The sequence below is a fragment of the Cetorhinus maximus genome, chromosome 2 (assembly GCF_964194155.1).
Source record: "Cetorhinus maximus chromosome 2, sCetMax3.hap1.1, whole genome shotgun sequence".
Lineage (NCBI taxonomy): Eukaryota > Metazoa > Chordata > Chondrichthyes > Lamniformes > Cetorhinidae > Cetorhinus > Cetorhinus maximus.
Window position 1 is genome coordinate 148,190,412 of NC_135880.1, and position 24,779 is coordinate 148,215,190.

Below are 24,779 nucleotides of genomic sequence, written 5' to 3' on the forward strand. Positions count from 1 at the left end.
TAACAGTAGTTATACTGTAGGAGGGGAAATAAATCAGGAGATAAAGAGGGCATGTAAAAAGGCAGTACATTAATCGTGGGTGACTTTAATCTTCATGTAGATTGGGAAAATTAAATTGGCAGAGGTAGCCATGAGCAAGAATTCATACATTGTATTTGGGAGAGATTCCTAGAACAGTATATTGTGGATCCAACCAGGGATCAGACTATTTTGGATCTGGTAATGTGTAATGAAGCAGGTTTAATAAATGATCTCAAAGTGAAAGATCCCCTAGGAAACAGTGACCATAACATGATAGAATTTAGCATTTAGTTTGAGAGTGAGAAACTTGGGTCAGAAACAACCATGCTAAACTTAAATAAGAGTAATTACAAAGGAATGAGGGTAGAGTTGACTGGAGTGGACTGGAAAATGAGTTTAGCAGAAAAGAAGGTTGAAGAACAATGGCAGATGTTTAAGAAAATAGTTCATTACTCACAACAAAGATATATCCTAGTGAGGAAGAAGGATTCTAGGAAGGGAATAAACCAATTATGGTTAACCAAGGAAGTTAAGGATAATATCAAACTAAAAGAAAAAACATACAATGTGCCAAAGATTAGTGGTAAGCCAGAGAATTGGGAAAGTTTTAAAAACCACCAGAAGATGCCCAAAAATAATTAAAAAGAAGAAAATAAGCTTTGAGGCTAAACTAGCAAGAAATATAAAAACAGACAGTAAGAGCTTCTTTAAATATATAAAAATGGAGAGTCCAAAGTGAACATAAGCCCTTGGAGAATGAGATGGGGTAAATAATAATGGGGAACCAGGAAATGGCAGAGGAGTTGAATAAATACTTTTCAATAGTCTTCACGGTAGAAGACATGAATAGCATTCCAAAAACACTAAATAATCAAGGGGCAAAAGTGGGGGATGAAATAAATACAATAACTATCACTAGAGAAAAAGTACTAGGGAAACTAATGGGGCTAAAGGCGGATACGTCCCCTGGACCTGATGGGTTGCATCCTAGGAAATTAAAGGAAGTAACTACAGAGATAGTGGGTGCACTGGTAGTAATATTCCAAGAATCCTTAGATTCTGGAAAAGTCCCTGAGGATTGGAAATCTGCCAATGTAAAAACGGAGGGTGACAAAAAACAGGTAACTATAGGCCAGATAGCTTAACATCTGTCATTGGAAGAATGTTAGAGTCGATTGTAAAGGATGTAATAGCAGAACATTTAGAAATATACAATATAATCAAGCAGTGTCAGCATGGCTTCATGAAGGGTAAATCATGCTTGACAAATTTATTAGAATTCTTTGAGGAGGTAACAAGCACGATAGATAAAGGGGAACCAGTAGATATAATATATTTGGATTTCCAAAAGGCATTTGATAAGGTACCATATATAAGGCTACTTAATAAGAGCCCTTGGTGTTGGGGACAGTATATTAGCATAGATAGAGGATTGGCTAACTAATAGAAGACAGAGAGTTGGGATAAGGGGGGCATTTTCAGGATGGCAACCTGTAAATAGTGGAGTGCTGCAGGGATCAGTGCTGGGGCCACAATTATTTACAATATATATTAATGACTTAGATGAGGGAAGTGAATGTACTATCACCAAGTTTGTGGATTACACAAAAGTAGGTGGGAAGGCAATTGGTGAGGATGACACAAAAAGTGTACAGAGGGATATAGACAGGTTAAATGAGTGGGCAAAAACTTTGCAGATGGAATATAATGTTGGAAAATGTGAGGTTATACACTTTGGCAGGAAGAATAGAGGAGCTAAATATTATTTAAATAGAGAAAGAATGCATAAAACTGCAACACAGAGAGATTTGGGGGTCCTTGTGCATGAATCACAAAAAGCTAGCATGCAAGTTCAGCAGGTAATAGGGTTGGCAAATAGAATGTGGCCTTCAAAGGGAATGGAGTTTAAAAATAAGGAAGTCTTGCTAAAACTATACATGGCACTAATTAGACCACACCTAGAATATTGTGAACAGTTTTGGTCCCCTTATCTAAGGAAAGATATATTGCCATTGGAGGCAGTCCAGAGAAGGCTCATTAGGTTGATCCCAAGTATGGAGGGATTCTCTTATGAGGAAAGGTTGAGTTGGTTGGGCCTGTACTCATTGGAATTTAGCCAGAATGAGAGGCGACCTTATTGAAACATATAAGATTCTTAGGTGGCTTGACAGGGTAGACGCTGAGAGGATGTTTCCCCTTGTGGGATAGTCTAGGACCAGAGGGCATAATCTCAGAGTAAGGGGTCGCCCATTAAGACAGAGATGAGGAGGAATTTCTTCTCTCAGAGGGTGCTGAATCTGTGGAATTCTTTACCGCAGAGGGCTGTAGAGGCTGGGTCGTTAAGTATATTCAAGGCTGACATAGATAGATTTTTAATCAGTAAGGGAATCAAGGGTTATAGGGAAAAGGCAGGAAAGTGGAATTGAGGATTATCAGATCAGCCATGATCTCACTGAGTGGCTGAGCAGACTCGATGGGCTGAATGGCCTACATCTGCTCCTACGTCTTATGGTCTTATGGAGAGTGGCCACGAGAGCATAGAAATACTTGAGTCTGGAGGAGACATAGGCACAGATGAGAGGGTAGCTACTGATCTGAGGCAGGGCAGAGATGGTAATATTGGTGCTTATAAGCAGGTGAAAACAGAGCAGGCGTAACAGGTGAGTTCCACACCCCTCCACATATAGAAGCATTGCTGCCCAGCAATGCAGCAGCTGCAACAAAGAGGTAGTCAAGGAGTGAAAGTACAGCAATGATCACACTGTGTTGGAATAGGCAGATTGTAAAGAATGTATACTTTTTAAAATTGTGCAAATATCTACCTGCAACACCTGATTGAAAGTGAAGGTGTTCAGCATGATTAAAGGATTTGATAAGGTAGATAGAGAAATACTATTTCTCTGGTGGGGGAATCCAGAACAATAGAGTAGAATCCTAAAGTTAGAGCTAGGTCATTCAGACACAGCGGATCATTATGGCATAGAAGGAGACCATTAAGTTGATGGAGTCCATGCCAGGGTGAAAGTAGGAAGCAATACTTCAAACAAAGGGCAGTGACAATTTGGAACTCTCTCCCTGAAAACACCATGGATGTTATGGCAAATGAAGGTTTCAATACTGAGATTGATAGATTTCTTTTATATAAGGATATCTAGGTTTATGGATTAAAGGGTCTAAATGGAGTTGATCTGATTAAATGGCAGAATTGGCTTGATAAATTGAATGGCTTAATCCTGTTCCAATGTCCAGGGATGGGTAAATGGAGCACCCAAGTCCACTTATAATATGCAAAGCCGGATTCTAAGGTGTACATTGTACCACACTCCACATCCTGTGTTATACACTGGCACTGCATAATCAGATCAATGCTCCTTGATACTTGGTACAAAGATACTGCTGGGGACTGCCTCGATAAAATATTCTGATTTTCTTTTCCTTTTATTTTTCTGGAGCCAGAAGGTGCAGGAGTAGTTCTTCCGGGACCCACTGAGAAGCTCTTAGCCTGACTCTCACTGGCCACTCTGTAAATTTGTGTGGTACTCACAACTGCATGTAACTGATGCCTGGACTTCACAAAGACTTATCCCTCCACGAGGTAACAATGGCCCAGTGGTGGGCATGCTTCACCCAGTGACCACCTATAGTACATTTAAGTTCAAATTGCCCCCATTAATCCATTGGTTTTATATAAATGACTTTGATATAGGAATGGTGAGTAATGTTTCAAACTTTGCCAATGATACCAAATCTGGAAGGGCAGTAGACAGGTGAAGATGATACCAATTAATAGCAACGGGACATAGACAGGCTAGCAGAATGGATTTTAATCCAGAGAACAGTGAGATGATGCACTTTGACAGAAAGGATAGAGAGAGGCAATATATACTTACTGGCACAGTTCCACAGAGTTTAAAGGGGACAGAGGGGCCTGGATGCTCATACGCATAGACCTTTGAGGATGGCAGGACTTATTGAGAAAGTAGTTAGCAAAACCTATCGGCTTCATAAAAACAGGTATTAAATATAAAGAAGGGAAGTAATGCTGAACCTTTATAAATCTCTCATTAGGCCACAACGAGAATATTGTGGGACCGAAAATTCCTCTCTGATGTCAACGGACATTTGGCTGGTCTGTCAAATTTTCTGTGATGATCCCTGCCACAGGCGGGGCCAGAAAATCTGGGCCATTGTGTCCAATTCTGGTCACCACACTTTAGGAAGGGTGAGAGAGTCCTTGATGTGTGCAGAGAAGATTTACCAGAATGGATCCAAGGATGAGGGAATTTAGATTCGACATTAGGTTGGAAAAGCTGGGGTTGTTGTTGGAACAAAGGAGATTGAAGGGAGATTTGATCGAGGTGTCTCAGGTTCTGCAAAGTTTAGATAAAGTAGACAAAGAAGAGCTGTTCCCTTAGCTGATAGTACAAGGACTAGTGAAAGTAGATTTAAGGTTTTGGGCAAGAGATAAAGAGTGGATGTGAGGAAGAATTTTTTCCTGTAGCAAGTGATAATGACCTGGAATGTGCTGTCCATGAGGCTGGTGGAAAGGGCAGGGTATAATCAATGATTTCTGAAGGAAATTGGATAGACACTTGAGGGAAATAAATTTTCAGAGCCAAGGGAATAGAGCGGGGAAATGGGATTGACTAGATTGCCCTACAGAGAGCTAGCATGGACTCGATGGGCTGAATGGTCTCCTTCTGTGCTATAAACTATTATATTACTCTATGACTCTAGGGGTCTGTTTGGTTTGGTGCTCATTGAATATAATGTCAGACCACTCTCTAGAAGTGCACCAAATCCAAGTTCATTGTGGAATTAAATTATATGAACAATGGATGAACACTGAGTTCAAAATTATATTACAGTGATCTGTTTACTTTGACATCAAATTGCTTTTGAATTTACAATGGAGTAAGTAATCTCATATATCTGTCACCAAGGTGGTTCAAATAATACATACACAGCACATGCTTGACACTGACTGAAAAGAATCATTAGAAAAATATCTAGTCTGCAGGAACTACACAGGAATGATTGAGTCACTGATAAGCCATCAGGCCAACTTATTGAATAAGTGTCCTATCATAAGAGTGTTTTGTTTTAAATCAGAACATAAACAGAAATGTTTACGTCTTAAAACCATTAAGCATGAAAATACATATGCCCAATTTTCTAGTGAATCAACAGAATGAGATCTTAAGCATCAAGAACGGAATAGAGGATGTAGACTATTTTCATGACTGACTGGCCATTTGTATTGGCTGATTTGTGTCTCTGTGCTTAAAGTGTTCATTCATGATTGTGGTTGTCAAGATATTTACTCAGATGCGTGTGTTTTTCTGGAATTCATGATTCCTTTTGAAATAGCTGTTCAAATTCAAGCAAATGCACTATGCCAACTATGGTTTATGACTAATGTATGTGATGGGATTCATTCAATGGATTGAAAAATGCTCTCTGTTTTTGTAATTCTGCTCCCCTTCTTCCAACCCTGTTATGAATGGATTTAATTTCACAGAGTACAAGCATCACCTTCATCAAGCTAATAGCGAGCCAAATCTTCCCAGAATATCTGATGTTGTGCATCACTATGCAATTTAAATCTTTATCGTCAGAATTTTTAGCTCGGCGTGCGGACATGCGCCCAACCTGCTTGAGCGTAAAATAGCGTGTGATGACGTTGGGTGAACGCCCTGATGCCATCCTGCACTCGCGCGATATTTCAGTTGGCGGGTGCACGCAAGTTGGAAGTGCACCCGCCAACAAATAAGAGGGCAATTAAGCCCATTAAAGTTAAAATTGACTTCGATTTTTCGTGGTCCGTCCAACATTACAGTTGGTGGACAGGCGAATCTGCCAGGCCGACTTTGCATTTTTGATGAAACCTCATCCAAGGGCGGGATGAGGTCTCCGTTATTAAATAAAAACAAAATGTTTGGACAGAATTTTCCCTGGCCGCTCCCGGGCCCGAAGTTCACGTGCATCCGATGAACTAAAAATCCTGCCCTATATTTCTGTATCTCTATAGATAATTATTCTCAGAAGCTAACACTTTGCAGGTCAGATTCAATCTGACAATTTTTATAGTGGTTTCTGGCTCATTAAAAACTGCTTGTGGATATACTTCTGAAACTGGTCTGGATGAGGCTGAATCTTCTATCCTCACTGTTAGATGTTGTTTGCAATCCACTTCTTGCTTCCCTCCAGTGTATCCTTTGATAGAGGCCACTGTATGGAAGGTCAACAACAAAAACGTATCCTGCTGTATCAGGTTGCAATGAGCTGAAGTTATGCTGCAGTCACTTGCCCCTGTGCATGTTGTGTGCAAATGGGAGAAAGTAAAGAATGAAAAAGCACTGTCCATGGGGAGAGAAAAGGAAATTAGGATAGACTGAGGCTACTATAAATGTTAGTCGATCAGTATGAAATCACAACCTGATGGATCATGAAACAGTCACTTCTAGCAAGGAACTGCAGATTGGTTATAGAGGTAGAAGAAATTAAAAACTGTATTTTGAGTTTAAAGCACAGGCAGAATTTAATTTGATATACCTAGTACAGCAGAGGGCAGTTAAACTTCAGTGATGTACTCCAAGCTTGTTTTCCAGCATTTTCTCTCTAACCGTTTACAAGCCCAACATAAATTGAGGCTGAGCTCAATTACTCCAAGGACACTACACTTTAGCAAACTTCACTCTAACTGATAATAGCTTTGTTTCCAATTTAAGTTCTGAGTGTAGTGATGCACTCACTATTTTGTCATTCCATTCATGGTTCACAGCACTTAGGATGCTCGATCCAATTTTATGGAGCTCAGTAATTGCAGCTAGGTCAGCAAGCTTTACTCCTTACATATTGCCTTCTTTGGACTTCATATTTTTACAGGCCAATGCACAAAATCATATTTGCATTTCTTCAAACATTAGGCCAGGTCTGGAAAATAGAGTGCATGTTTGAATATCTACAGCTCTAAATAAACTACATGAACAAAAACTAAAATTCCATGAAATCATCAGGCATTCTGGACTGGTAGCATTTGATACTTTCAAATAAAATCTGGGCACTGCACTTTAGAAAGGATGTTAAGGCCTTGGAGAGGATGCAGCAAAGGTTTACCAGAATGACACCAGGGATTAGGAAATTCGATTTTTTTAATTCATCATGAGATGTGGGTGTCACTGGCTGGGCCAGCATTTATTGCGCATCCCGAATTGCCCTTGAGAAGGTGGTGGTGAGCTGCCTTCTTGAATTGCTGCAGCCCATGTGGTGTAGGTACATCCACAGTCCTGTTCGCAGGGAGTTCCAAAATTTTGCCCCAGCAACAGTAAAGGAACAGCGATACATTTCCAAATCAAAATGATGAGTGTTTTGGAGGGAAACTTCCAGGTGGTGGTGTTCCCATGTTTCTGCTGCCCTTGTCCTTCTAGGTGGTAGTGGCTGTGGGTTTGGAAAGTGCTGTATAAGGAGCCTTGGTGAATTCCCAGGGTGCATCTTGTAGATGGTACACGCTGCTGCTACTGTGTATCGTTGGTGGAGGGAGTGAATGTTTGTGGATGGGGTGTCAATCAAGTGGGCTGCTTTGTCCTGGATGGTATCAAGCTTCTTGAGTGTTGTTGGGGCTGCACTCATCCAGGCAAGTGGAAAGTATTCCATCACGCGGTTCTGTTGAAGAGTCATACGGACTCGAAGCGTTAACTGTGTTCCTCTCTGCAGATGCTGCCAGACCTGCTGAGTTTTTCCAGGTATTTTTATTTTTGTTTTGGATTTCCAGCATCCGCAGTTTTTTGCTTTTATCTTAGTATTCCATCACGCTCCTCACTGGTGCCTTGTAGATGATGGTGAGGCTTTGGGGGTTCAGGAGGTGAGTTAGCTGCCACAGGATTCCTAGCCTCTGACCTGCTCTTGCAGCCACAGTATTTATTTGTCTGGTCCAGTTCAGTTTCTGGTCAAGGGTAGCCCCCAGGATATTGATAGTGGGGGATTCAGCGATACTAATGGCGTTGCAAGTCAAGGGGAGATGGTTGGGTTCCCTCTTGTTGGAGTTGTTCAATGCCTGGCACTTGTGTGGCATGAATGTTACTTGCAAATGCCAGACAATTACCATCTCCAAAAAAAGAGAATCTAACCATTATGTCGACAGACTATGGAAGTTGCAAAAACGGTTAAGAGGAGATTTAATCGAAGTGTCCAAAACTCTGTGGGGTTTTGATAGAGTAGTTGTTGAGAAACTGTTTCCATTGTGAAGAGGGTCAAAAATCAAGGGTCAAGATAATTGGTAAAAAATACCAGAGAAAGCTAGAAGTAATTTTTTTTAATCATCGAGTTGTTATGATCTGGAATGCACTGCTGAATGGTTTGGGAAAGTATATTTAATAGTAACTAAGGATTCCAGCAACTCCTTCTGCCTACTACACTGGAGCTTCATGTGAGCAATGATGAGCACAGGAACTCTATGCTTCATGCCAGTCAGGGAGTCTCTTGCCCATCCATTCAGTCATTCATTCTTTCAGTGCTCTACGTCCAGCTCACGATTAGCTACGGACTGGCTCTCTACCAAGCCTCCCAATTTTTTTTATTCACTCATGGTATGTGGGTGCTTCTGGCCAGGCCAGCATTTATTGCCCATCCCTAATTGCCCTTGAGAAGGTGGTGGTGAGTTGCCCTCTTGAACTGCTGCAGTCCATGTGATGTAAGTACTCCCACAGTGCTGTTTGGGAGTATTTTGACCCAGCAACAGTGAAGGAACAGCGATATATTTCCAAGTCAGGATGGTGAGTGGCTTGGAAGGACACTTCTAGGTGGTGGTATTCCCATGTTTCTGTTGCCCTTGTCCTTCTAGATGGTAGTGTTTGTGGGTTTAGAAGATGCTGGCTAAGGAACCTTGGTGATTTCCTACTGTTCACCTTGTAGATGGTACACAGTACTGTCACTGTGCGTTGGTGGTGGAAGGCATGAATGTTTGTGGATGTGGTACCAATTAAGCTGGTTGCTTTGTCCTGGATGGTGTCAAGCTTCTTGAGTGTTGTTGGAACTGCTTTCATCCAGGCAAGTGGTGAGTATTTCATCACACTCCTGACTTGTGTCTTGCAGATGGTGGACAGGCTTTGGAGAGTCAGGAGGTGGGTTACTCACCACAGAATTCCTAGCCTCTGACCTGCTCTTGTAGCCAGGGTATTTAAATGGCTGGTCCAATTCAGTTCCTGGTCAATGGTAACCCCCAGGATGTTGATAGTGAGAAATTCAGTGATGGTAATGTCATTGAGTGTCAAAGGGCGATGGTTAGATTTTTATTGTTTGTGATGGTCATTGCCTGGCACTTGTATACAAGTGCATAAGCACAAGTCTTCAGTACTATTGCTAGAACATTGTCAGGGCCCATAACCTTTGCAGTATCCAGTGCCTTCAGCTGTTTCTTGATATCACGTGGAGTGAATTGAATTGGCTGAAGATTGGTATCTGTGATGGTGGGTACTTCCGGGGGAGGCAGAGATGGATCATGCACTTGGCACTTCCGGCTGAAGATTGTTGCAAATGCTTCAGCCTTATCTTTTGCACTGATGTGCTGGGCTCCCCCAACATTAAGGATGGGAATATTTGTAGACCCTCCTCCTCCAGTGAGTTGTTTAATTGTCCACCACCATTCCCAACTGGGTGTGGCAGGATTTCAGAGCTTAGCTTCGATCCATTGGTTGTAGAATTGCTTCGCTCTGTTTATCACTTGCTGCTAATGCTGTTTGGCATGTAAGTAGGCCTGTGTTGTAGCTTCACCTCATTTTTAGGTATGCCTGGTGCTGTTCCTGGCATTCTCTCCTGCACTCTTCATTGAACCAGGGTTGATCCCCTGATTTGATGGTAATGATAGAGTGGGGGATATGCCAGGTCCTGAGGTTACAGATTGTGGCTGAGTACAATCCTGCTTCTGCTGATGGCCCACAGCCCGTCATAATTGCCCAGTATGGAGTTGCTAGGTCTGTTCAAAATCGATCCCATTTTGCATGGTGGTAGTGCCACACATCACGATGGAGGGTATCCTGAATATGAAGATGGGACTTCGTCTCCACAAGGAGTGTGCGCTGGTCACTCCTACCGATATGTCATGATCAGATGCATCTGTGGCAGGCAGGTTGGTGAGGTTGAGGTTAAGTTTGTTCCTCTCCCTTATTGGTTCCCTCACCGTCTGCCACAGACCCAGTCTAGCAGCTATGTCCTTTAGGAGTTGACCAGCTCACTCTGTAGTGGCGCTACCGAGCCAATCTTAGTGATGGACATTGAAGTCCCCCACCCAGAGTACATTCTGCACCCTTGCCACCCTCAGTGCTTCCTCCAAGCGATGTTCAACATGGAGGAGCACTGATTCCTCAGCTGAGGGAGGGGTGCGGGGGTGTGGGGGCGCTGGAGCTGTTTGTGGTAATCAGCAGGAGGTTTCCTTGCCCATGTTTCACCTGATGCCATGAGTCTTCATGGCGTCCGGAATCGATGTTGAGGACTCCCAGGATATCTAGAGTCTCTACCTTCATTAGCATCAGGATAGTGAAGTATCGGACTCTGCCATCCATTGTGGCTTCCTCCCTCAAAATGTGTGCTTTCTTTGCCTGCAATCATATAAATCTCCATTTTTGGTCACCCATCAAGGACACATACAAAACCTATGCGGTTGGGAGTCTAATTGTCCATCATGTTTCCACGGGAATGCCTTCTGCATGCACCCAATCAGTACTGGCAGTGTAGGACTAAACTGACTGACCTGCAACCCCTACAGAGAGACTGAAATGCCTCTGACAGCCAATGCTGCTGCCTGGGCATTGCCAGTGACTGGCTGGGCATGCCCTTTCTATCATTTACACTTTAACTCTTTGTCACATTTGAGATTTTGAGGTTAACATTGTGTGTTGTGCTCATCTTGCCAGAAGGCATGAGGTCACTGACACTCCTACAGCATAGGAATCAAGTGCAAGGGACAGCCCTACAGCTATAGCCCGCCTCTGTGATCGCCACCTCGGCTTGTATCATTTGCTGTGCTGGTCTCCTCCTCCTGCCCGGAGAACAGGACTTCCCTCTTTGCTCGGGTAAACTGTGGGTCCGCCCTGGATCATCCTTCTGACATACTGGTACGTGGTTCGTTTTCCAGGCCTTCATCTCTGTTGTCTCTGGGGTTGCTTTCATTTAACTTACAGCTGGATGCCCATTAAATATAATGCCAGAGCGACTTGCGGGATGACTTCACGCTGTCCAGGCCTCAGTGGATGGGTCCCTGCCCTGCCGACAGTTAATTGGCCAGCCCTGTGGTATATGAAATATTAATCCAGCCCCGATCTGCGTGACAATGGCACCTGCTTCTGGTCCTGAAGTCAGAACATTGGGCCCACTGACAAAATTCCAGCCATCATCTCTAAATCTTTCCCTTCACAGAACATACATGACTGACCTGTATTTCTTGGGTTTATTGGTCCTTTTTTTGGAACAAGGACATATTATTAGCAATTAGAACAAAGAACAAAGAAAAGTACAGCACAGGAACAGGCCCTTCGGCCCTCCAAGCCTGCACCAATCATATTGCCTGTCAAACTAAAACATTTTGCACTTCTGGGGTCCGTATCCCTCTATTTCCATCCTATTCATGTATTTGTCAAGCTGCCTCTTAAACACCACTATCGACCTGCTTCCACCACCTCCTCTGGCAGCGAATTCCAGACACTCACCACCCTCTGCATAAAAAACTTGCCCCGCACATCTCCTCAAGTTTTCTCCTCTCACCTTACATCTATGTCCCCTAGTAATTGACTCTTCCACTCTGGGAAAAAGCTTCTGACTATCTACTCTGTCCATGCCACTCATAATTTTGTAAACTTCTAACAAGTCGCCCCTCAATCTCCGTCGCTCTAGTGAGAACAATCTGAGAACAATCTCCAAAATCTCCTCATAGCTAATAACTTCCAGACCAGGCAGCATCCTGGTAAACCTCCTCTGCACCCTCTCCAACGCCTCCATATCCTTCTGGTAATGTGGCGACCAGAATTGCACGCAATATTCCAAGTGTGGCCTAACCAAGGTTCTATACAGCTGCAGCATGACTTCCCAGCTTTTAAACTCAATACGCCTGCCGATGAAGGCAAGCAGGCCATATGCCTTCCTGACTACCTTATCCACCTGCATTGCCACTTTCAGTGACCTGTGGACCTGTACACCCAGATCCCTCTGCCCGTCGATGCACTTAAGGGTTCTACCATTTACTGTATAATTCCCACCTGTATTAGACCTTCCAAAATGCATTACCTCGTATTTGTCCGGATTAAACTCCATCTGCCGTTTCTCCGCCCAAGTCTCCAACCGATCTATATCCCGTTGTATCCTTTGACAATCCTCTTCACTATCTGCAACTCCTCCAACCTTAGTGTCGTCTGCAAACTTACTAATTAGCCCAGTTACATTTTCCTCCAAATCATTTACGTATACTACAAACAGCAAAGGTCCCAGCACTGATCCCTGCGGAACACCACTAGTCACAGCTCTCAATTCAGAAAAGCACCCTTCCACTACTACCCTCTGTCTTCTATGACTAAGCCAATTCTGTATCCACCTTGCCATCTCACCTCTGATCCCGTGCGACTTTACCTTCTGTACCAATCTTCCATGAGGGACCTTGTCAAAGGCCTTACTGAAATCCATGTAGATAACATCCACTGCCCTGCCATCGTCGATCATCTTTGTCACTTCCTCGATAAACTCGATCAAATTAGTGAGACACGGCCTCCCCTTCACAAAACCATGCTACCTCTCACTAATAAGCCCATTTGCTTCCAAATGGTAGTAAATCCTGTCATGAAAAATCTTCTCCAATAATTTCCCTACCACTGACGTAAGGCTCACCGGCCTGTAATTTCCTGGATTATCCCTGCTATCCTTCTTAAATAATGGAACAGCATTGGCCATTCTCCAGTCCTCTGGGACCTCACCCGTAGCCAGTGAGGATACAAAGATTTCTGTCAAGGCACCAGCAATCTCCTCCCTTGCCTCCCTCAGTACTCTGGGGTAGATCCCATCTGGCCCTGGGGACTTATCCACCTTAATATTCTTCGAGACACCGAACACCTCTTTTTTGATCTCAACATGATCCAGGCTATCTACACAGTCTTCCCTAGACAAATCGACCGCTAAGTCCTTCTCTTTGGTGAATATTGTTGAGAAGTACTCATTTAGTATCTCTCCCATTTCTTCTGGCTCCACACACAGATTCCCACCTCTGACCCAGAGTGGGCCTACCCTTTCCCTGGCTACCCCCTTGCTTTTTACATATGTATAAAGGGCCTTGGGATTTTCCTTAATCCTAGTTGCCAATGACTTTTCATGACCTTGCCTCCAGTGAGAAGACTCAGAGGGAGGAGCACCGGAGTGGTGAGTATAAATCTAGCTTACCTCGGGGATTTGCGGCCTTGTCTCCAGGGAGCAGACTTGGAGGGAGGAACACTGGAGCAGTGACCCCGGGGCACAGAGTAACTGAAGCCAAAACTGAAAAAGTGACATCACAGGAAAGCTGTGACCTGATTGATTGGTAGGAAATCTGCACCAAATTTGAAAAAAAACCACTGCAAAGCTAACTAGTAAATTAATTAACTAAGTAGAGATGACTGGGCAGGTGATGTGCTGTAGCTGTATGATGTGGGAGCTGGCAGATCCCGTTGCGAGCCGCAGTGACCACATCTGCAGCAAGTGTTGGTTTCTGGAAGAACTCTGGCTCAGAATTAATGAGCTGGAGTCCGAGCTCCGGACGTGGCAGCGCATCTGGGAGGGGGAGAGTTACCTGGATGCTTTGTTTCGGGAGGCGGTCACACCCGGTAGATTAAGTACCTCAAATTCGGTCAGTGGTCACGGTCAGCAGGGTGTGACTGCAAGTGAGGCAGGTAGAGGGATCCTATGTTCAGGAACAGAGGAACCTCAGCTCTTGGCCTTGTCCAATAGGTATGAGGTACTTGCTCCCTGTGTGGATGAGGAAGAGGGCTGTAGGAAGGATGAGCCAGCTGACCATGGCACCATGGGACAGGAGGCCATTAAAGAGGGGGGAGCAAAAAGACAAGTGGTAGTTGTAGGGGATTCTATAATTAGGGGAATTGATAGCATCTTTTGTAAGCAGGATCGAGAGTCCCGCGTGGTATGTTGCCTGCCCGGTGCCAGGGTGAGGGACATCTCTGACCGGCTTGAAAGGATATTGGAGAGAGAGGGGGAGGATCCAGTTGTTGGGGTCCACGTCGGGACAAATAACATAGGTAAGGCTAGGAAAAAGGACCTGTTTGGGGATTATCAAGAACGAGGAACTAAATTAAAGAACGGGTCCTCAAGGGTTATAATCTCCGGATGACTACCCGAGCCACGTGCAAATTGGCAGAGGGACGTGAGAATAAGGGAAGTAAACACGTGGCTAAAGGAGTGGTGCGGGAAAGAGGGGTTGCATTTCGTGGGGCACTGGCATCAGTATTGGAACAGGAGGGATCTGTACTGTTGGGTGGTTTCCACCTGAACCGATCTGGGACCAATGTTCTAGCGAATAGGGTAAATAGGGTGGTCAACAGGACTTTAAACTAGAAAGTGGGGGGAAGGGAAGGATAGAACTCCAAGAAGTATGACTAATGGGAAACAAAGCAGCAGGTTAGCATGTGGGGGGGTGGATTCAACTTCATGGAAAATTATGAAAAAACTGAAAAGAAAGGAGAGCCCAGGAGAAGCTATTAAAGTCTCCAAAACACAAAATAGGACAGAGTGTTTGGAAAGGGCTAGGAATCTAACTTCAAGCACATCAGATAAAGGGATGACAATGAGAAAGGGGACGGGAAATACAGGACTGAAGGTGTTGTATCTGAATGCACGCAGTATACGAAATAAGGTAAATGAGTTTGTGGCGCAGATTGAAATTGGCAGGTATGATGTGGTGGGCATCAAGGAGACATGGCTGCAAGGGGATCAGGACTGGGAGCTAAATATCCAAGGATATACATCCTATCGAAAAGATAGGCAGGTTGGCAGAGGGGGTGGGGTTGCTTTGTTAGTAAGAAATTAAATTAAATCGATAGCAAGAAACAATGTAGGGTCAGATGATGTAGAATCTGTGAGGGTAGAGTTGAGGAACCGCAAAGATAAAAAAAACCATAATGGGAGTTATGTACAGGCCTCCAAACAGTAGTCAGGATGTGGGGCACAAGATACACCAGGAGATAGAAAAGGCGTGTAAGAAAGGCAAGGTTACAGTGATCATGGGGGATTTCAATATACAGGTAGACTGGGAAAATCAGGTTGGTTGTGGATCCCAAGAAAAGGAATTTGTGGAATGTCTATGAGATGGCTTTTTGGAGCAGCTTGTGGTGGAGCCCACTAGGGAACAGGCAATTCTAGATTTAGTGATGTGAATTGAGGCAGATTTGATAAGGGAGCTTAAGGTGAAGGAACCCTTAGGAGGAAGTGACCATAATATGATAGAATTTACCCTGCAATTTGAGTGGAAAAAGCTGGAATCAGATGTAACGGTATTACAGTTGAATAAAGGCAACTATAGAGGCATGAGGGAGGAGCTGGCCAGAATTGACTGGGAGATGAGCCTAGCAGGAAAGACAATGGAACAGCAATGGCAAGAGTTTCTGGGAGTAATTTGGGAGACACAGCAAAAATTCATCCCTAGGAAGAAGAAGCATACTAAAGGGAGGACGAGACAACCATGGCTGACAAGGTAGGTCAGGGACAGCATAAAAGCCAAAGAGAAAGCATACAATGCGGCGAAGAGCAGTGGGAAGCCAGGGGATTGGGAAGCCTACAAAGACCAACAGAGGACAACTAAAAAAGAAATAAGGAGGGAGAAGATTAAATATGAGGGTAAACTAGCCAGTAATATAAAAAAGGATGGCAAGAGTTTTTTTAGATATATAAAGGGTAAGAGAGAGGCAAAAGTGGACATTGGGCCGTTGGAAAATGATGCTGGAGAAGTAGTAGTGGGTAACAAAGAAATGGCGGAGGAACTGAATAGGTACTTTGCGTCAGTCTTCACAGTGGAAGACACGAGTGACATCCCCAAAGTTCAAGAGAGTCGGGGGGCAGAGGTGAGTATGGTGGCCATTACCAAGGAGAAGGTGCTAGGAAAACTATAAGGTCTGAAGGTGGATTACACCCCAGAGTCCTGAAGGAGATAGCTGAAGAGATAGTGGAGGCATTAGTGGTGATCTTTCAGGAATCACTGGAGTCAGGGAGGGTCCCAGAGGACTGGAAAATCGCTAATGTAACCCTCCTGTTTAAGAAGGGAGTGAGGCAAAAGACGGGAAATTACAGGCCGTTAGCCTGACCTCAGTCGTTGGTAAGATTTTAGAATCCATTATTAAGGATGAGATTTCAGAATACTTGGAAGTGCATGGTAAAATAGGGCAAAGTCAGCATGGTTTCATCAAGGGGAGGTCATGCCTGACAAATCTGTTAGAATTCTTTGAGGAGGTAACGAGTAGGTTAGACAAAGGAGAGCCAATGGATGTTATCTACTTGGACTTCCAGAAGGCCTTTGACAAGGTGCCGCACAGGAGGCTGCTCTGTAAGATAAGAGCCCATGGTGTTAGAGGCAAGGTATTGGCATGGATAGAAGATTGGCTGTCTGGCAGGAGGCAGAGAGTGGGGATAAGGGGGTCCTTCTCAGGATGGCGTCCAGTGACTAGTGGAGCTCCACAAGGGTCAGTGTTGGGACCACAACTTTTCACTTTATACATTAATGATCTAGATGAAGGAACTGAGGGCATCCTGGGTAAGTTTGCAGATGATACAAAGATAGGTGGAGGGACAGGGAGTATTGAGGAGGCGGGGAAGCTTCAGAAGGATTTAGACAGGTTAGGAGAATGGGCAAAGAAGTGGCAGATGGCATACAAGGTGGGGAAGTGTGAGGTCATGCACTTTGGTAGGAAGAAGAGAGGCATAGACTATTTTCTAAATGGGGAGAGAATTCAGAAATCTGGAGTGCAAAGGGACTTGGGAGTCCTAGTCCAGGATTCTCTTAAGGTTAACTTGCAGGTTGAGTCGGTAGTTAGGAAGGCAAATGCAATGTTGGCATTTATTTCGAGAGGACTAGAATATAAAAGCAGGGATGTGCTGCTGAGGTTTTATAAGGCTCTGGTCAGACCACATTTAGAATATTATGAGCAATTTTGGGCCCCGTATCTCAGGAAGGATGTGCTCGCCCTGGAGAGGGTCCAGAGGAGGTTCACGAGAATGATCCCAGGAATGAAAGGCTTAACATATGAGGAACGTTTGAGGACTCTGGGTCTATACTCGATGGAATTGAGAAGGATGAGGGGGTATCTGATTAAAACTTACAGAATACTGAAAGGCCTGGATAGAGTGGACGTGGGGAAGATGTTTCCATTAGAAGGAGAGACTAGGACCTGAGGGTACAGGCTCAGAGTAAAGGGAAGACCTTTTAGAACAAAGATGAGGAGAAACTTCTTTAGCCAGAGAGTGGTGAATCTATGGAATTCATTGCCACAGAAGGCTGAGGAGGCCAGATCATTGAGTGTATTTAAGACCGAGATACATAGGTTCTTGATTGGTATGGGGATCAAAGGTTACGGGGAGAAGGTGGGAGAATGGGATTGAGAAACCTATCACCGTGATTGAATGGCGGAGCAGACTCGATGGGCTGAAATGCCTAATTTCTGCTCCTATGTCTTATGGTCTTATGACCCCTTTTAGCCCTCCTGACTCCTTGCTTAAGTTTCTTCCTACTTTCCTTATATTCTCCACGGGCTTCTTCTGTTCTCAGCCTTCTAGCCCTTATGAATGCTTCTCTTTTATTTTTGAGTAATCTCACAATATCCTTCGTTATCCAAGGTTCCTGAAACTTGCCATGCTTATCATTCATCCTAGCAGGAACATGCTAGTCCTGAATTCTTATCAACTGACGTTTGAAAACCCCCCACATATCAGTTGTTAATTTGCCCTCAAACATCCGCCTCCAGTCTAGATTCCTCAGTTCCTGCCTAATATTGTTATAATTAGCCTTCCCCCTATTAAGCACCTTTCTCCAGTTCTTTGGCACCACCCCTAACCCTGAAGAGGATTGGGGCATTGTGACCAAGTCCTCTCCAATTTCCACTCTTACTTCCATCATCATCCTCAGTTGCAACCCAACCAGTCTTATTAACTTTAAGCACAATCAATATTTCCTCTGTCTGTAACTTCATGGCCCAGAATATCCCCCACTCTAACATTACCACCAAGCCAGGAGATCAACACTGATTCAATGAAGAGTGCAGGAAGGCATGCCATGAACAGCAGCAGGTATACCTAAAAATGAAGTGTCAACCTGGTGAAGCTCCAACTGGCATGCCAAACAGCAGAAGCAGCATGCAATAGACAGACCTAAGCTCTGCAGTCCTGACACATCCAGTTGTGAATGGTGGTGGACAATTAAACAACACACTAGAGGAGGAGGCTCCGCAACTATCCCTATCCTCAATGATGGGGGAGCCCAGCACATCATTGCAAAAGATAAGGCTGAAGAACTTGCAACAATCTTCAGCCAGAAGTGCCGAGTGAATGATCCATCTCAGCCTCCTCTGAAGGTTCCCTGCACCATAGATGCCAGTCTTCAGCCAATTCAATTCACTGCATGTGATATCAAGAAACAGCTAAAAGTGCTGGATACTGCCAAGTGTATTGGCCCTGACAATATCCCGGCAATAGTACTGAAGACTTGTGCTCCAAAAATTGCCGCTCCCCTAGCCAAACTTTTCCAGTACAGGTACAACACTGGCATCTACCTGGCATTGTGGAAAATTGCTTAGGCATGTCCTGTACATTAAAAGCAGGACAAATCCAAGGCGGCCAATTACCCCCCCCCATCAGTATACTCTTGATCATTAGTAAAGTGATGGAAGGGGTCATCAACAGTGCTATCAGGCAGCACTTGCTTGGAAATAACCTACCCACTAATGCTCAGTTTGAGTTCCACCAGGGCCACTCAGCTCCTGACCTCATTACAGCCTTGGTTCAAACATACACAAAACAGCTTAACTCCAGAAGTGAGATGAGAGTGACTGCCTTTAACACCAAGACAGCATTTGACCGAGTGTGGCATCAAGGAGCCCTGCTAAACTAGAATCAATGGGAATCGGGGAAAACTCTCCACTGGTTCGAGTCATACTTAGCAGTAAGGAAGATGGTTGTGGTTTTTGGAGGTCGATCATCTCAGTTTCAGGACATCATTGCAGGAGTTCCTCAGGGTAGTGTCCTCAGCTCAACCATCTTCAGCTGCTTCAACAACGACCTTCCTTTCACCATAAGGACAGAAGTGGGAATGTTCGCCGATGATTGCACAATGTTCAGCACCATTCGCAACTCCTCAGATGCTGAAGCAGTCCATGTCTAACTGCAGCAAGTTCTGGACAATAATCAGGCTTGGGCTGAGAAGTGGCAAGTAACAGCATCCGCAGTAGCTTTTAGCTTTTTGTTTTTAAGTAACATTTGTGCCAGGCAATGACCATCTCTAACAAAAGAGAGTCCAGCCATCACTGATTGACATTCAATGGCACCACTGTCACTGAATCCCCCACTATCAACATCCTGGGTGTTACTATTGATCAGAAACTTAACTGGACTAGACATTTAAATACTGTAGCTACAAGAGAAGGTCAGAGGCTAGGAATCCAATGGTGAGTAACTTACCTCCTGACTCCCCAAAGCCTGTCCACCATCTATTAGGCACAAGTCAAGACTCTCCACTTGCCTGGATAAGTGCAGCTCCAACAACGCTCAAAAAGCTCGACACCATCCAGGACAAAGCAGCCCATTTGATTGGCAGCCCATCCACAAACTTTCACTCCCTTCCCCAATGATGCTGTCACAGAGACATGGTTGAGAGAGGGGCAAGATTGGCAGCTCAATATTCCAGGTTATAGGGTCTTCAGGCGAGACAGGGAAAAAAGTAAAAGAGGAGGGGGTATTGCTGTATTGATCAAGGAATCAATTACATCAGTAAGGAGGGATGACATCTTAGAAAGCTCCTCAAAAGAAGCCATATGGGTAGAACTTAAAAACAAAAAATGAGCAATCACATTGCTGGGAGCCTACTATAGGCCTCAAAGCAGTAAGAAAGTGTAAAAATAATAATAATAATAGTAATAGTGGGGGTTTCAACTTCTCTAACATTAACTGGGTTAGTCATAGTGTGATAGGTTTGGAGGGAGCCAACATTCTTAAAATGCATCAAGGAGAGCTTTTTAAGCCAGTACGTAGAAGGTATTAGTAGAGAGGGGATGGCCCTGGACTTAATTTTAGGGAATGAAGCCGGGCAAGTGGTAGAGGTATCAGTGGGGGAGCAATTTGCAGATAGTGATCATAACTCCATTAGATTCAAGGTTGTTGTGGAAAAGGACAAGTATGGGCCAGAAATCAGAGTTCTAAATTGGGGGAAGGCTGATTTTAATAAGGTCAGCTATGATTTGGCCAGGGTGGACTGGGTGCAGCTACTTTTAGGTAAACCTGTGTCAGAGCAGTGGGACTCATTCAAGAAGGAGATAGGGAGAGTACAGGGCCAACATATTCCAGTAAAGACAAAGAGTGGGACCAACAAATCCAGGGAGCCCTGGATGTCGAGGGATATACAGGATTGGATAAAGAGAAAAAGTGAGGCTTATGGCAGATACCAAGGGCTCAGAACAGCAGAAGCCCTAGAGGAGTACAGAACGTGTAGGGGGGAACTTAAGAAGGAAATTAGGAGAGCAAAAGGGGGGCATGAAAAGGCATTGGCAGTTAAATAAAGGAAAATCCAAAGTTATTTTACAAGTACATTAAGAGTAAGAGGATAACTAGGGAAAGAGTAGGGCCTTTTAAGGACCATAGTGAGAATCTGTGTGTGGAGCCAGAAGATATAGGTAGGGTTCTAAATGAATACTTTGTGTCGGTGTTCACAAGTGAGAGGGATGATGTGGGCATGAAAATCAAGCAGAAGGACTGTGATATAATTAAAGAAATTAGCATAGAAAGGGAGGAGGTTCTAAGTGGTCCAGCAGGCTTAAAGTAGATAAATCTCCAGGCACGGATAAAATGTATCCCAGACTGTTGAGTGAGGCAAGGGAGGAGATAGCTGTGGCGTTGGCAATAATTTTCAATACCCATCTGGCCACAGGAGAGGTGCTAGAGGGCTGGAGGACAGCCAGTGTGGTACCATTATTCAAGAAGGCAGGAAGGGATAAACTAGGGAACTACAGGCCAGTCAGTCTAACCTCAGTGGTGGGAAACTATTGGAAGCAATTCTGAGGGACAGAATTAATCTACACTTGTGGAGGCAGTGATTAATCAAGGACAGTCAGCATGGTTTTGTTAAAGGGAGGTCATGTCTGACCAATTTGATTGAATTTTTCAAAGAGGTGACCAGGTGTGTAGATGAGGGCAAAGCATTTGATGTAGTCTACTTGGACTTCAGCAAGGCTTTTGATAAAATCCAGCATGGGAGACTGATAACGAAGGTAAGAGCCCATGGGATCCAAGGCAATTTGGCAAATTGGATCCAGAATTGGCTGAGTGGCAGGAAGCAGAGGGTGATGGTCGAGGGGTGTTTTTGTGACTGGATGCCTGTGTCCAGTGGGGTTCCACAGGGTTTGCTGTTGTGTCCTTTGCTGTTTGTGGTATATATAAACGATTTAGACTTGAATGTAGGAGGGTTGATTAGTAAGTTCGCAGATGACACGAAAATTGGTGGGGTGGTAAATAGTGAGGAGGATAGCCTTAGATTACAGGAGGATGTAGATGGGCTGATCAGATGGGTTGATCAGTGGCAAATGGAATTTAATCCGGATAAGTGTGAGGTGATGCATTTGGGCAGGACAAGCAAGGCACAAGAATACACAATGAATGGTAGATCCCTGGGAAGTACCGAGGATCAGAGGTGCATGTCCACTGGTCCCTTAAGGTAGCGGGACAGGTAGATAAGGTGGGTAAGAAGGCATATGGGGTACTTGCCTTTATTAGCCGAGGCATAGAATATAAAAGCAGGGAGGTTATGCTGGAACTGTATAAAACACTGGTTAGGCCACAGCTGAAGTATTGCGTGCAGTTCTGGAATGCGCATTATAGGAAGGATGTGATTGCACTAGAGAGAGTGCAGAGGAGATTTACCAGGATGTTGCCTGGGCTGAAGAGTTTTAGTTATGAGGAGAGATTGGATAGACTGGGGTTATTTTCCCTGGAGCAGAGGAGATTGAGGGGGGACATGATTGAGATTTATAAAATTATGAGGGGCATAGATTGGGCAGACAGGAAGGAACTTTTCCCCTTGGTGGAGGGATCAATAACCAGGGGGCATAGATTTAAGGTAAGGGGCAGGAGTTTAGAGGGGATGTGAGGAAGAATTTTTTCACCCAGAGGATGGTGGGAATCTGGAACTCACTGCCTGAAAGGGTGGTAGAGGCAGAAACCCTCGTAACATTAAATAAGTATTTGGATGTGCACTTGCGATGCCATGGCTATGGGCCTAGTGCTGGTAAATTGGATTAGAATAGTTAGGTACTTGTTTGACCAGCGCAGACTCGATGGGCCAAAGGGCCTTATCCTGTGCTGTGGACCTTTATGACTCTTTGACACATGGTGGCAGCAGTGTGTAACATCTACAAGATGCAATGCAGGAGCTCACCAAGTCTCCTTATACAGCACCTTCCGAACTCATGATCACTACCATTTAGAAGTACAAGGGCAACAGATTGATGGGAACACCACCATCTGGAAGTTCCCCTCCAAGCCACACACCACCCTGACTTAGAAATATATTGTCATTCCTTCACTGGCACTGGGTCAAAATCCTGGAACTCCCTCTCTAACAGCACTCTGGGTGTACCTATACCACATGTACTTGTTATGACATGACAGATGATGTTTGCCAGGCACCAAATCCACAAAGGAAAATTGGGTCACGCTATCAGAACGGTTTTGTAATTTGTATTTGTCATGAGATGTGTGCACTAAATTCAGAAGTATTAAGTCCATCAAGACCTTTAGAGATTTAAAAATTAAATTAAAATATTTATTAACAAAACATAAAAGACTTCAAGCACATACATAAGGCTACAATTATTTACTACTATAATAACTCCTAAAATTCCTAATAAACCTGACCCAAGTTACATTCCCTTTAAGGCATCGGTCAAAAAATAGATTTTAGATTTAAAACAAACCCAGCAACTTAACACAATACCCTGAACAGGCTTTTCCCTAACTTAAGTTTCATCATATAACAGACTTATGCACAAATGCTGGAGGCTTCATTAAGTCTATTCCACACATTCCTGTTAGATCTTACGTGGCTTTCTGTCACATAACCTTTCATTCTCCTTTATATATTTGTCTCTTTTTAATATGAATTTTATTGTTCCATTTGTCTTTGAAACTGTATCTTCCTCATAACATAAAAACTTTCATGTTAACACATTTCTTAGCCTTGCTTATCTGGCTAGTTTTAAACAAGCTAAAATTTGTTTGAAATCCAAATCTCTTCACTTATTTAAAAATGCAAATTCCCTTCACACCTTAAATGCTAAACTAGCATTTGTCTATGCCACTATCAGCACCATTTTTTTTAGCACCAACCACTGCCAACAACACTCCCTTTGTCCTTCAGTTCATGACATATTTTTCAATCCCTTCTTTGTCCCCACCTATTGCTGGCCTTCTATCCAGCTCCACCTGCCCCACCGCCCTTAAACAGCATAAATTTCACATTCCCACTTCTATTCAGCTCTGAAGAAGGGCCATATGGGCTCAAAATGTTAACTCTGTTTTTCTCTCCACAGATGCTGCTAGACCTGCTGAGTTTTTCCAGCATTTTCTGTTTTTGTTTCAGATTTCCAGCATCCACAGTATTTTGCTTTTATCATTAGCTTCTTTTGATGATTTGAAACTTGCAGCCTACTTGACTCCAAATGTAATTAAATCACACACAGACCTAACTGTACTTACCCCAATAAACCTACTTCACAATAAACCAGAAAAATATAATGTAAATTCTTATACTTTTATCACATACTACAACAGTTCAAGAAGGCAGCTTACCACCACCTTCTCAAGGGCAATTAGGGACAGGCAATGAACGCTGGCCTAGCCAGCAACACCCACATCCCATGAATGGATAAAAAATAAATAAAGATCTCAACTCTTTCCATTTTTAGCCCACACAAGATCTCAGTACCTCATCTTTCACAATAACTTTGGGAAACATTATTCCTTGATAAAGAGAGGTGCAAAGTATTCAGTTACTCTTTCACTCATGTATAAATCTGCCTCCATGTATAAATCCACGTTTTGGTTCCTAATCGATCTTGCTATCCTTTTAGTATTTATTTTCCGATAGAAGATTTTCCCATGAAGGGAAAGGGCAGGATGACCAAAGACAGAGCTTTCCTGTATGAAGAGAGAGATAGAGAGAAAGATGACAATCAAAGACTTTTCAACCCCTCTTGTTTGCTGCCAGTCTCTTCTCATTCTTTCCTTTTGCCTCTCTGATTTCCTTTTCATTTCCCTTTGCACTGTTTACCTTCAGCCTGGTCTGCAATTGTATTATCAACCTTATATCTCCTTCTCTGTCACCTTACTCTCTTTCTCTCTCTTCATAAAAGAAAGCTCTGGCTTTGGTTACCCTGCCCTTCCCCTTCATGGGAAAGTACTTCAACTGTAGATGAACCATTTTCTATTTAAAGGCAGCCCATTTGTCTGTTACAATTTTGCCTGCCAATCTTTGATACCAATTTTCC